This window comes from Lynx canadensis, chromosome C1 (genome assembly GCF_007474595.2).
Source record: "Lynx canadensis isolate LIC74 chromosome C1, mLynCan4.pri.v2, whole genome shotgun sequence".
In the NCBI taxonomy this organism is placed as follows: Eukaryota; Metazoa; Chordata; class Mammalia; order Carnivora; family Felidae; genus Lynx; species Lynx canadensis.
Genome location: NC_044310.1, coordinates 71,830,489 through 71,843,175, shown reverse-complemented (window position 1 = coordinate 71,843,175; position 12,687 = coordinate 71,830,489). Strand labels below are relative to the sequence as shown.

General features: G+C 35.8%; 1 protein-coding gene across 3 annotated transcripts in view; it reads left to right on the top strand.

Moving 5' to 3' along the window:
• The window catches only part of ZNHIT6 (zinc finger HIT-type containing 6), a 105,064-nt gene that overhangs the window by 40,601 nt on the left and 51,776 nt on the right, over positions 1–12,687 (top strand). The gene's annotated exons all lie outside the window — the stretch shown is intronic.

Below are 12,687 nucleotides of genomic sequence, written 5' to 3'. Positions count from 1 at the left end.
CATAATACCCTCCAGTTCTATCCACGTTGCTGCAAATGGCCAGATTTCCTTCTTTCTCATTGCCAAGTAGTATTCCATTGTATGTATAAACCACATCTTTATCCGTTCGTCAGTTGATGGACATTTAGTCATTTGATATTTTTAACTAAAGATATTTAGGGGTGCTTGGGTGGCTCAGTCGGTTGAGCATCCAACTCTTAATTTGGCTCAGGTTGTGATCTCAGGGTCATGGAATCAAGCCCCACATCAGGCTCAGCACTGAGCATGAAGCCTGCTTCTCTCTTGGGGTGCCTGGGTGGCTCAGTTGGTTAAGCATCTGACTCTTGATATTGGCTCAGGTCCTGATCTCATGGTCATGAGATTGAGCCCTGCATTGGGCTCTGCACATGGAGCCTGCTTGGGATTCTCTCTCTCCCTCTCTTTCTGCCCCTTCCCTGCTCATGCTCGCTCTCTCTCTCTCTCTCTCTCTCTCTTTCTCAAAATAAATAAACATTAACAAAAAGATTTCTCTTTCCCTCTGCCCTTCTCCCCTGCTCCCTCACTCTGTCTCAAATTAAAAAAAAAAAAATGTAACCACAGTATTTTTCAGATAATGCAGTCATTGATAGGCTGTACACTTAGATGTATAATTATACTTCTATCATTAAAGGAAAGTACATTCAGAGAACATCTAAGTAAGATTATTATAGGTTTTTAAATGTTAGACTCCTGATATAAGATAAGCATGCTAAAATAGGAGGATTTTATTATTTCCTAAAAAGTACTTACAAGGCAGAAGCATGTAGTTTCCTTGTGGCTGTTGATTTTAAATGTATCCTACGATTTACAGCATTCCAGTGACTCCAGAGTAAAGTCTTTTTAACCAAATACTTGATGTTGCCAGTTTCCACTGGTTGTGTTTTACATTCTTGGAGGGTTTATAACAGTTGTCTCATGATATATATACCTGATGAGCTAGAGCAGTCTTAAATGTTTCCCAGTTTTTAGCATTGCCATACATGACTTTTATTTTTAGATTTAGGGGATTATAGAATGCAAGTCTAACCCTAAGGAATTTGCTGCTGATGTATTTGAGAGTTTTCTTTCCGGAATACACAAGGTTTGGATTTGTGTTTTCTTATAAAAGCTAACGTGGCTTCTTAAGTAAATTCATGTATTCATTCTCTTGCAAACACTTTGTGATACTCACTGTGGTCCAGGTATCATTCTAGACATCGGGGTGATGGCAGTAAGGAGAACCATTCCTGTCCCCGGGAGCTTACATTCCCAGTGGAAGAGAATTCATGTAAGGTGCTTGTGTTATTAGCAAGGCCTCTTTTTCTCCTCTTAACCAGCCCAGAAAGTAAATGAGTGGTTTTGAAATAGAAAAGCCTATGTTGGTAATGCCAGGTACTTTCAGGGGCAGCCATTGTATTGCTGCTCACTTATGCTATTATGGACTGAAGAATTTTGAATACTCCGAAGTGTGATACTGTTCATTCAGTTGTAATTTTCCAAATCTATTTTTTGTATTTTACTTATTAATTGAACCATTTATTTTCCATAAAGAAGTTCAGCTACACCTTCTTTATGTTTACTTTGCTGCTTTGATGTTTATATAAGGTTCTAGTTTTGATAAAGGTGTGGTTTAAGCTGTTATGGGATAATTCTTTCCAAATTTACTCAGAAACCATTAATTAAGCACATTTAATCTTCTAGGCATATAAATAAAACTTGAGGTTGATACAAGAATGAATTGGGTACAGTTCTACAGTAGTGGGGGAACACAAACACGAAGCAAAGGTGACTGACTGAGGTTCCTGGCATGGATCTGTTTCTGGAGGGATGGAGGTATAGGGCCTGGAGAGGCTTAGGGCACATTGAGTTTTAAGTAGAAATGGCATTGTTTTTTGGAACATTATTTGCAAAAAGAATGGTCGTTTTATACTGTTCATTTGTTCTTAGTATCTATTCATAGTAAGATTATACATATTCCAGTAAGAAATAGTAATACTATCCTTTCAGAATACATAATCTGTGGAGAAGTAGACCTGATTTTACTTTAAGACGTTCCAGACTAGACTGTAAACCAAAAGTCTCACCATTGCAAACACTTAAGTTTATTAGAACACTGCTTCTCAAACCTAGCCCAAATTAAGAGATGTTCCAAAATAACGTTTTTGTTTTTATCCAAAAACCTACATCAAAGTAGATATTCTATAAAGTCGAAATAATGTTATAAATTTGGTACAAACCTTAGAAAGTTCCTAAGCCACTTTTCCCACCTGAAAGTGGGGATCAAGGCAGAAATGATATTGCATTGTTGTGAAGATTACTTTGAGATGTTAGCTGCTTAGCACAGCACCTGGCACATAGCCAGTCATTCTCAGTAAATACATATTATTCATGTATTAGGAGTTGCAGCATTCAGGGCAACATCTTTTAGAATTGACTCAATATAAGAGTTTTTATTATTGTTTTAATCCTAGAGATTACTTCCTTAGAAAAAGGAGGAAATCTGTTTAAAACAAAAAGTTCTATATAGCTAGCAGTTGACTATATGTTATACAGTACTTTTATTTTTAAAATAATGGCTTGTTTGAGCCATTTGGTATTTCTTATACTTGTGGGAAGTAGCCTAAGTTCAATATTAGCTATACTCCCAACAGGCCACTCACCATTAGCCACATGGGGGCAGATACCTAATCATGCTAGTTTATATTTCTTTTAACATAAATTGGATATTGAAAGAATATGAGGTTTGAGGAACTTGTGTACTTATGGTGTTATCAACTGTTATTTCTGTACAGTCACTCCCACATCTAGATATGTTTTCAACCTTTCTCCCAAACTCCAAATCCTGGTTTATATCTATCTTCACCTACATATCTCATTAAATCTTAAACTGTTTAGACCTCATCACACCATATCTGTTTTTTCTGTGTGTGTGTGTGTGTGTGTGTGTGTGTGTGTGTGTGTGTTTGTGAAATATATATTAAATGGGTTATGTTCCTGGCATCTGGTAAGCAGTCAGCAAATGTTGATACTTACTCTGTGTTACTGGCACTGTCACTCTTGCAGTATATGAGACATAAGACCTTAGAGCCATCTTTTACTTCTTCCTTGCCACCCTGTTTTACATGGTTGCCTCCATAACGAGTCTCCTCTATGTTCTCTCTTCTCCATTTTTCTGGGTTGACTGTATCCGTATCTGCAGCGGAGCCTATCCTTTCCCACCAACTAGATGTGATTTCCTTATCCTTTAAGCCTCAAAAAATATGTTGTGCTTCTCATAGTTTCCTGCAATCATGTTTTATTTTTTTCCCGATACAGTTTATCCTATTCAATGATACATTCTTTTGAAGACAATGACTATATTAGGCATCTTCCTGTTCACATTTCCTGCAGTGCTGAGTCAGTGACTTTCCTATAGTATGAATTCAGTGTAAATTTTCTTAATAAGTAGTGTGTTAATTCACTTAAATATATGTGTGCTTCTATTTGCTAGATGTTGCTACCACTTTAATACCCAAAAGGAGGACTGAGACAACTTTTTCTGAAATGGCCAAAGAGTAAATGTTTTTGGCATGGTGGGCCATACTGTCATAATTGTCAACTCTGCTATTATAGCCCATAAACAGCTATAGATAATACATAAATCAATGGTATGGCTTGTGTTCCAGTAAGACTTTGTGCACAAAAAACAGACAGTGGGCTGGATTTGACCTGCTGACCATAGTTTTCCAATCTCTGCTCTAAAGGATTTTTATTGGTCATTTGTGACAATATCATTTAGTTAGCTGAGGGCTTCAATTCTCAATATGTAAAATGAGAGCAACAGAAAAAGAGATTATAATAACTCCCAGTGTAATTTAAAGTTCCTTCTGAGAAAGCAGTACCTGCTCAGAAGACAGGCTTTTTGATAAATGAACTTGACCTAAAGTATCCTCGAGTCCCTTCCATGTTCCGGCAACTGTATGATACACAGGCCTCTAAAAGACTAGCCCTCAAGGAGCTCACAGTCTAGGAGAGAAAGTAGATATGTGGTAAATGCTACAGTAGATCTGCATTTAGTTCTATACTAAATGTACCAGGCATAACAGGTACCTGGAAAGGCCTGGACATTTTACATAGACACTCCAGACTTGTCCTATTTTTATGGAAGCACACCCCAATTGCCATCACTCTGCTTCCAAAGATTGGCACATGAAGTCGAGACTTTAGATTTTAAACCCAAGCCAAACTAAAGTATTATTTAAGTTTTGACTTAATGAACATCACAGAAGATTGTTACTCTTCTTGGGGATACTACCCTATTGTACATGCACAGATTCTGTTGTTTCATAGTGTACTGGTTGTATTTAATAATTTTTGGAACACCTTTTTCTTTCTTTCTTTCTTCCTTTTTTTTTTTTTTGAAAAGCAACCAGCAAAAGTATGAGTTCTTTTTCTTGGATGATTTTATTTCCAGGCTGAGAGGATGTTTTTTAAATAAAAACTAAGATTACTTTCTTTGGATCTGTAACATGAAATGTTTTAAAAATCATTTACAGTGAAGTTAAAGAGGTAGGATACTTTTTTGTGTGTCACTTTAGAGAAATTGGTTTTGCCTGTGTGAAGGCCTCAAATGAGATCCACCTGACCTCTTTTACTAACACGCAATTCCCAGAAAGCAAAGACCTTTTCTACCTGAGAGCAGACCTGATGTCCAGTTCATGTAACTCACTCAGATTCTGACTTCTTAGATTCTCAACTCTGTCTGCAGGATACCACCTCTCAGCCTTAGTTGATTCTAAGAGCCTGGTCTCTTGCCCAAATCTCCTCATAGCCCTGCCACATCCCTCCTTGCTTTCCACCTGGCCCATATCCCTATTAGCCAGTATCCCTTTTTACCATAAACATTTCCCCAGCTGAGCATTTAACCTGTATTTCTTCTTTTCTCAGAACAGTGCTTCTCACATTTCAGTGTTCATCATAATCATTTGAGACAGTTGTTGGAAATATGAATTTCCAGCCTACCCTCATAGCCTCTGGTTTAGTCAGTCTCACATAGGACCCAGAAACCGGCATTTTTTTTTTTTTTTTTTTTTTTTTTTTTTTTTTTTTTTTTTTTTACATCCTCTGCCTCTTAAGTTATGCCTGTGATCATGCTTTGAGAAACACTGGCAAGGGTGTAAACTCCTTGAGGACGTTTTGGTTCCCATACAGTATCTAGCATATTTTCTGTATAATAAGCGTTTGGTGTTTATTCAGTTGGATTATTGAAGCTGTATAAAGAAATAAGTGATTTGATTTTCAGTTGGATTTATTGAAATCAGATTCTGACATCTTTAAAGATATTAATCTTTATCCTTTGCTTAATTGAACCAGAAGTAGAAAATCAAATTATCTTATTTCAGGCTTACAGAAAATAATTGGGAAATGTACTTTGAAGATACTCTACAAAAGAAATTTATAGTATGTGGTTAAAAGCTGGGATTTTTAAAAATGTCCTGCTGTTAGAAAACTGAAGATCTTGGAAGTTAACATTATTTTGAGAATAATGGCACAGAATTAAATACATTATCAGAGAACATTAAAGGGATTCCAGCATGTCTGAGAACAGCATCAGCTGCTTTCAGATGTCCTGTGAAAATTGCAGGCTCCGTTGCTGCCTTTTAGTTAGGTCCCTTGAAAGTAACTGTGATGTTAGTAAATAACAGCAGCGGGCTCTCTACATGGGATCACTTAAATTTTTTCCTTTTCCTTTTCAAATTCGATTCTATTAATGAGTACTGCAGAGACAAGTGGGGTAAATTACTTAATCTAAGAATCAGTAGTAAACAAATTTGCATGTAGTAGAAAACGCCGTCGTCCATGCTTGCCCATCACATTAAGAGATGCATTTCCAGTAAAATTTTACTTCAATTGTTGTATGTTTGTGTTTTGACCAATTTTATACTAATTGTCAAAAATTACTCCATCCAGAAGAAATTGTAACATTTAAAGCATTAAAGTCACAGGTAATAAAATTAAATTTTTAGCTTACATACACATTTTTGATACAGAAAAGTATGAATGGGTAATCAATAAAAGATTTTTAAACACAAATGTATTATTCAGGATAAAATTCTTTGGAGAACTGGAGTGGAAATACAAGTTCAAGGAGAAGAAACCATGTAAGATCTGACTGTTGAGGAAGAACTTGTTCATATTATCTTTTAAATGGATGATACTGATATCACATTGCTATGATATTTCGATTCGAGTGAATTTACTTAGGAGTGATGTAACATTTTCATTTTAAATCATCAGTTTTTCCACCACACGATAAATTCTGTTCTTTTAACTTGTGAATAAAGATTTTAAATGAAATTTTAGATGTCTATTTAAAAATATAAAAAAGTATCCTTGTTTTCCAAAACTATTTTAGGTCATAATATAAGCAAAAAAGTGTGAAGATCCTGAATAAGTTTTCCCAAACACAAAAAAATGTTTGCTGCAAGGGTGAGTTAAAATCAAGGTTAAATCTAGAGGCAAAAAGACATCTTTAGGAAGCATAGTATTACTAACAACCTCTTAATGAGTGCCTCCTACTGTTTTTTAGTGCTTTGGTAAGCATTTTGTAAACATTATATGTATACATTATGTTATTCATGCATTATAGATTTTACACATATTATAATTTTACAGAGAGTGCTGCCTGCAGCTTTGTACCCACCAAATGGTGATACCTAAATCCAAACCTAGGCCTGCTTATCTCCAGTGCATTGGTATGTTCTCTGCAATATAGCACATGCCATAAATGGACATAATCCATGTTCTTAGATTATGTAAAACCACCCCAGTTCTTTGTTATACCTTTCTGGGATTGTTGATTATTTTTCATAGAGTCATGATCAAGATGAGTATGTGCTCAAAATGGTATTAACCTTTGGTCACAGTTTGGATATAGACTCGAGAACAAAGGAAGCAAGAGATCATTTGAAGACTAGAAAGTGTTAGAATCAACCTGAAGAATGTCCATACATAATAAAGGAAATACATAGAGCACTAAATATTTTTATCAGAGAAGATATGTCCAGTGGGCTTTGTGTGGCATTCTGCTTGAAGCAGTTTTATGGTAAGAACTGTAGTTAGCTGTAGGAAAGCTGATGCTTACCTAGTTGCCACAGCTGGGTTAGTGTTTACAGGACAGATGCAAGCACAGCTATCCAAGTTTCAGTAGCTCTGACCCTGAGAATTTTAATTTGAGAGGTTGTACTGAAGAGTAGATCCAAAGTGATATGATGGTCAGTTCTTAGCAGAATGTAAGTCTGCAGTTTCCATAGTGATGATCTCATTTCAAATATATACTGTATTGATTGTTGAAGAATTATGGGAATTATGTGAAATAAAATGAGAATTTTCTCTAAAAGCTTTGGGAGTATATTTTAATTCTCAGTGTTAATCTAAATTTATACATTCTAGTTATATGGTAATTGGTAACCAACTTTATATACTCTTCGGAGGGAATAACTTGATTAGTTGAAATTTCTAGGTGATTTCAGATATTTCATATTAGCCAAAGAGCTTCAGCCTCCCCTCTAACCAAACCTCTCTCTCCTTTTTTAAAATTTTTAAAAATTTATTTTATTTTGAGAGAGAGAGAGTGAAAGCGAGCCAGGGAGAGGGGCAGCGGGAGAGAGGAATCTTAAGCAAGCTATATGTTCCGTGCAGAGCCCAATGCAGGGCTTGATCCCATGACCCTGGGATCATGACCTGAGCCAAAATCAAGAGTTGGACGCTCAACTGACTGAGCCACCCAGGTGCCTAATTTTTTTTATAAGTACCAAAACTATGAATTCTATATATATTCCCATATCTATTCTCCACTCAGTCCTGTGGACACCCAGCTTATTCCTGACTCTACCTTGTACATTACTTTCTTCCTGGGAAGCCTTCATCCTTCACCTCGAGTGAATACCTAATAGTTCACCACTATTTTCCCAGTGCCTTGAACAGTATCTGGTATATGGCAGACCCTCAGTAAATAGGTATTGAGTGACAAATAAGTGAACAAGCAAACAGTAGAGTGAAGGAACTCAAGATCTGCTTTGTGCATTTCCGTATGTGACCCTCTGCAAGATACTTAATTTCTCAGGGCTTCATTGCCCTTAGCTGAAAGACCAAAGGGGGGGAAAAAAAACTGGAGTAAGTTCTTGCCAACTCTAAAGTAATATAATTCTGTGGTATAGTTAATTCATGAACTATTTAACCTTTAAGCAAAAGTTTCTCTGAAGAAGCTGGTCACCATATTTTGCAAAGTGTTACTTCCTAATAAAAATTGAAGATTAAGAGTCTGTACTACTCATACTCTTACATTCAACTTAGTACCAGATGAAATGGCTTGTTAACAAGAGTAAGGCTAATTAAAATTCCCTGTGTTAATTAGGAAAAAAATCCCTGAAGGAGAAGGGATTTTAAGAACCAGATAAAAACGGGTAGCTAGGGTTAGCAAATGAAGTGCCTAGATATCAAAGGCACTGTGCAGCCTGTAAGAGCATCTTCAGGTGGATAAGGAACAAAGAATGTTTTTTTGAGTGTCTGCTTAGCTTTAGATTTCTATCATGACACTTGTCCCAATGAAATGTGATAATTGTTTCTTTGGTGCCCTCAACAAACTGGGTTTTATTTCTATGACGTTTTGTTATCTAGCAGACTACCTGTATGTGGTAAACAATAAATGTTTGAGGAATTAATTGATGAATAAGTGCTTACAGCGTTTCCACATGTATTACTAATTGTAATAGTATGTATCCTATCTACAAGATAGTAAGCTTAATAAGCTCTGAGAAATTGACCTACATAAAGAAACCAGTTTATACTTACAAAGCCTGAATTTGGACTTGGGTCTGTTTGTCTCTACAAGTTCATACTTCTCCTACTAACTAGTCTTGTCATAGATCATGAACATAATTCCTAAGTGTGTCATATCCCTGCTAGAGGTGCTATATAAAATCTTTGTGGAGTATAAAAAGTTATTACTGATACTAGTTGGGCAAGTTCCACTTTAGAAACATTTTCAGCTGTTAAATTCACTTATTTAATCTTTACAAGCTAGATAACTTTTCCATCATACTGATGAAGAAAGCTGAGCATCCTTAAGGAGTCACAGATCTTAAGGACCTTAAGAGCCTTAAGGATCTTAGGATTGGAGCCCAAGCCTCTGGATTTAAAAGTAATTGAGCTTCCAGTAAGGATCAGAAAAGACTGAACAAATGGCATCTAGAACAAGTAAGAGCCTTGTAAGACCCTCCTTAAGTTTTAAAATGTGTAATTGGTCACTTTATTTTACCACATCCCATAGCTGTCATACCATGGATAGACTAGAATCATTTACCACTGCAGTTCTGAACTATTGAGCTTTCTGAATGAGGAGGCATATGTCTACACTTGCAGAATTATAAAGCTGGAGTCATCTTGGTGATCACCTCATCCAGTGACTTTATTTTTTAGTGGAAAAAGGTCTGTCGCTTAGGGACTACTAGGAGATTGTTAAATTTGGAGAGTATTCATGCTTAGTTTCAGTATTTTGTAGGAGGAGAAAGGGAGATGATGTAAGGTGTGTCAGTGATCAGATGGGAAATAAAATGGTTTAGAACTTTTTTTTAAATTCTGTCTCCTTTTGAGTTATGAGAAATTGTTTTTTAATCCTAATTTGTAGATAAAGTGGAGGAAGAAGTTTGAGAACTTGGCCAGTTTCTTTGAAAGTTAGTAACAGAGCCAAGATTAAAAGCATACCCTTGAATATCAAGACAACTTTTATTTATATAATGTCAATCACTGTAACACCTGTTTAGCCTACTGAGCCATGCTGGCCTTATAGTGCCCCTGTGAAGCTGCCTGTACAGGGTCAGCTACCAGGCCTGTGAGGGTAAGCAAGTGAAATAACAAGAGGAAATGTCTCAGAGAGTCCCTAAGGGTAAGAAAAAAAAAAGACAAATGTTGGTGTCTTAATCCTTCCAAACCTAAGTAGTTTGTCTTATGGTAGCAGAGCCGTTCTACTAATGGGAACTCCAGAGTTTGAGAAGATTTCAAAACGATAAAGCTGTCCCTTAGGATTCAATAGCTTAATGGCTTGCAAAAGAGCTAAAGACTGAATGTTATAGGCAGTGCCAAGCTGGACTCTACACCTTGCCTAAAGATAATAGAAATAGAAACATTCAAAGTACTTTTAGCCTCCTGGAAGTAAATGCGATCTAAAACAATGGTTTGAAAGTTGTAAGGCTATGTTTAAAACATAAAATGCATTAGAAGGGAAATAGGCATTTCTGTGCTTACAGAATAAGTGCCATTCTTTGTTACTCAGAAAAAACTGTTCTGAACTTTAGTTTCCATCAGAATGTGTTTTATTTTAGGTAAATATAAAGTTTTGTTTATGGCTTAAGTAAGTGAGCTAACAGTTTTCAAGTGTGGAAACTGGGGGTCAAAGAAGTAAAGTAACTTATCCAGAATCACAGAGCAGTAAGTGATGGTGCCAGGACTGGAATTCAAGTGTTAGACCCAAACCCAAACAGCCACTAAAAGTTGCTGTTTCGTTTCATGCAGATCACAAAATGTTACCCCATATGTGTTTGATAGCTTTTCTTTATAAACAGTTCACATAATTTACTTTTTAATCACGGGCAAATAGTAGACTAAGAGTAACCACCAGTAGTAGAAAAATCACAGAAGTTCAGAATTTCAGCTAAAAAGATTATCTAGTGAAGTCCAACCTCTTTAACAGACTGGAAAGCTGAGGCCTCAAAGCTTACTGACACTCAATAGCAATATTGCTGTGATTAGAAGTTTGCAACATTTTAGGGTAAACACTAAGGAAAATTCAGTGATTCTAATCAGAACCATCAACATACCAGATTTTCACTGTATTTGAATAAAATATTTTAAAAATAATTTATTATAAGTTCTTAGAAATCTTTGTGCATGCTAAGTGCTTTGTAAAAGAAAGTAAAGTGCCTATTCCACACATAAAAGAGGGACCAAAATTTTTTTTAACTAAACAAGTAATCATTGTAGTTTTAAGATTGAAGTAGTGTATAACTTATTACATGGTGATTTTTAAGTATCGTTAGGTGTTCCTGTGCTGGGAATGTATTTTATACTGTGTCAGCAAGATTATTAGGCTGTAGCTACCATGTGGCTTTTGAAGAATTTTTTTTTTTTTTAATCTTTGGAAATCTAGAAAAACCTAATGGGATTACACAGATTACCTAAAACGTTAAGTATACAATGAAAATTATTTCTCAAAAACTGAAATAAGTAGAAAACATTCCCATATTTGTGAAGTCTCTTAATAGAAGTCTTAGGATTCAGTTTAAAATACACAGAAGATAAGTCACTGCAAGCGTCTGTAGGCTACTACTTGAAAGTTTCCTATTTGAACATTCAAGTCATATTTTCTCCTTAGAAAATGTTGGTTATATCCATTTTATATTTTACTTTAAAAGTTAATCTTACACTTTGATATCTAATTCAATCTCATTTTTCTTTTATATATAATTACTGCTAACTTTTAAAAGAACACTGCTTATTTCAAAGGGAAATAATGTTTAAAAGATGTGAAGCATTTAATCCTTGAATGCTGGAACCACTTTTAAAGTATCATAAGCACATCTGTGTTACATTACACAGGGAAAAGAATGTGTGCGTTCCGTGGCCTATGGGTACTAGGGTGGCTGGTTTAGGAAAACTGAGTAAGTTGGGGTTTTTTTTTCAACATAAAAAATTTTCTGTAATTCTAAAACAAAGAATTGAATTCCAGGGGTGGGGCATGTGGTCATGCAAACATAAGTAATGTTTTGGTTTTACAGTTGTTCTGTCACTTGTCACCTTCTGAAAAAGAAATCAGAGCATTTTGATAATAAGCCCTTCCATTTTCCCTTATTTGAAAACTATTCCATGGGACAGACTTGCAGAGGAATCATGCACTGCGTGTCTCTCTTAGTCAGCTGCGAGTTATGGTGCAAATAATTTATTACTAACTAGGAAATACCAAAGTTTGTGAATGATTTACTCTTCACAGATTCAAATGTATTCCAGGGATCACTTCATTCTTGATCACTTGTAATCCATCCAATGTGTTTTCTTGAGTGGGACAGAAAAGGATAGACTTACAGCTGTCAGGCTGGGTATCACCTAGGATGTGTGTTTTGCATGTGAATATCATCTGGCATTGGTGGAGGTGAAAGAAAAAAGGTTGGAGAACTTCTGCGCTACACTGGTGGACATGTTCTCAACTTTTTCCTCTTTAACGTGACAGTATTCACATGCCAACACATTCCCATAGGCAACTCCTAGTGAGCTAGCTGAAATTCTGCTGCTTCCCCTGCTACCCAAGAAAGCAAGCAAGGGGGAGAATGTTAGGGGAATGCATCTTCGATCAACTAAAAACAGTTTTTTTAAGTAATGGCTTGAGAGTTGCACACCATAAAGAATATTAGCATCTAATTAATTACCTGTGGCACATTTGACAGCTATGTCATGTTACCATGACTGATAAACTCCGTTTTTTTTGTTTTTCCTTTAAAGGTCAAACTAAAGATATTTGAGGAATTTGAATTTTTAGCTAGTCATTCTTTTGTCCAAGAAGAATTCATCACACATTAAACATAGATATTACATAAAAGTTAGTTTTACTCTTTGTGATATGAAAATGACTTGTTCTAAAGCTTTCCTAATGTCATACTT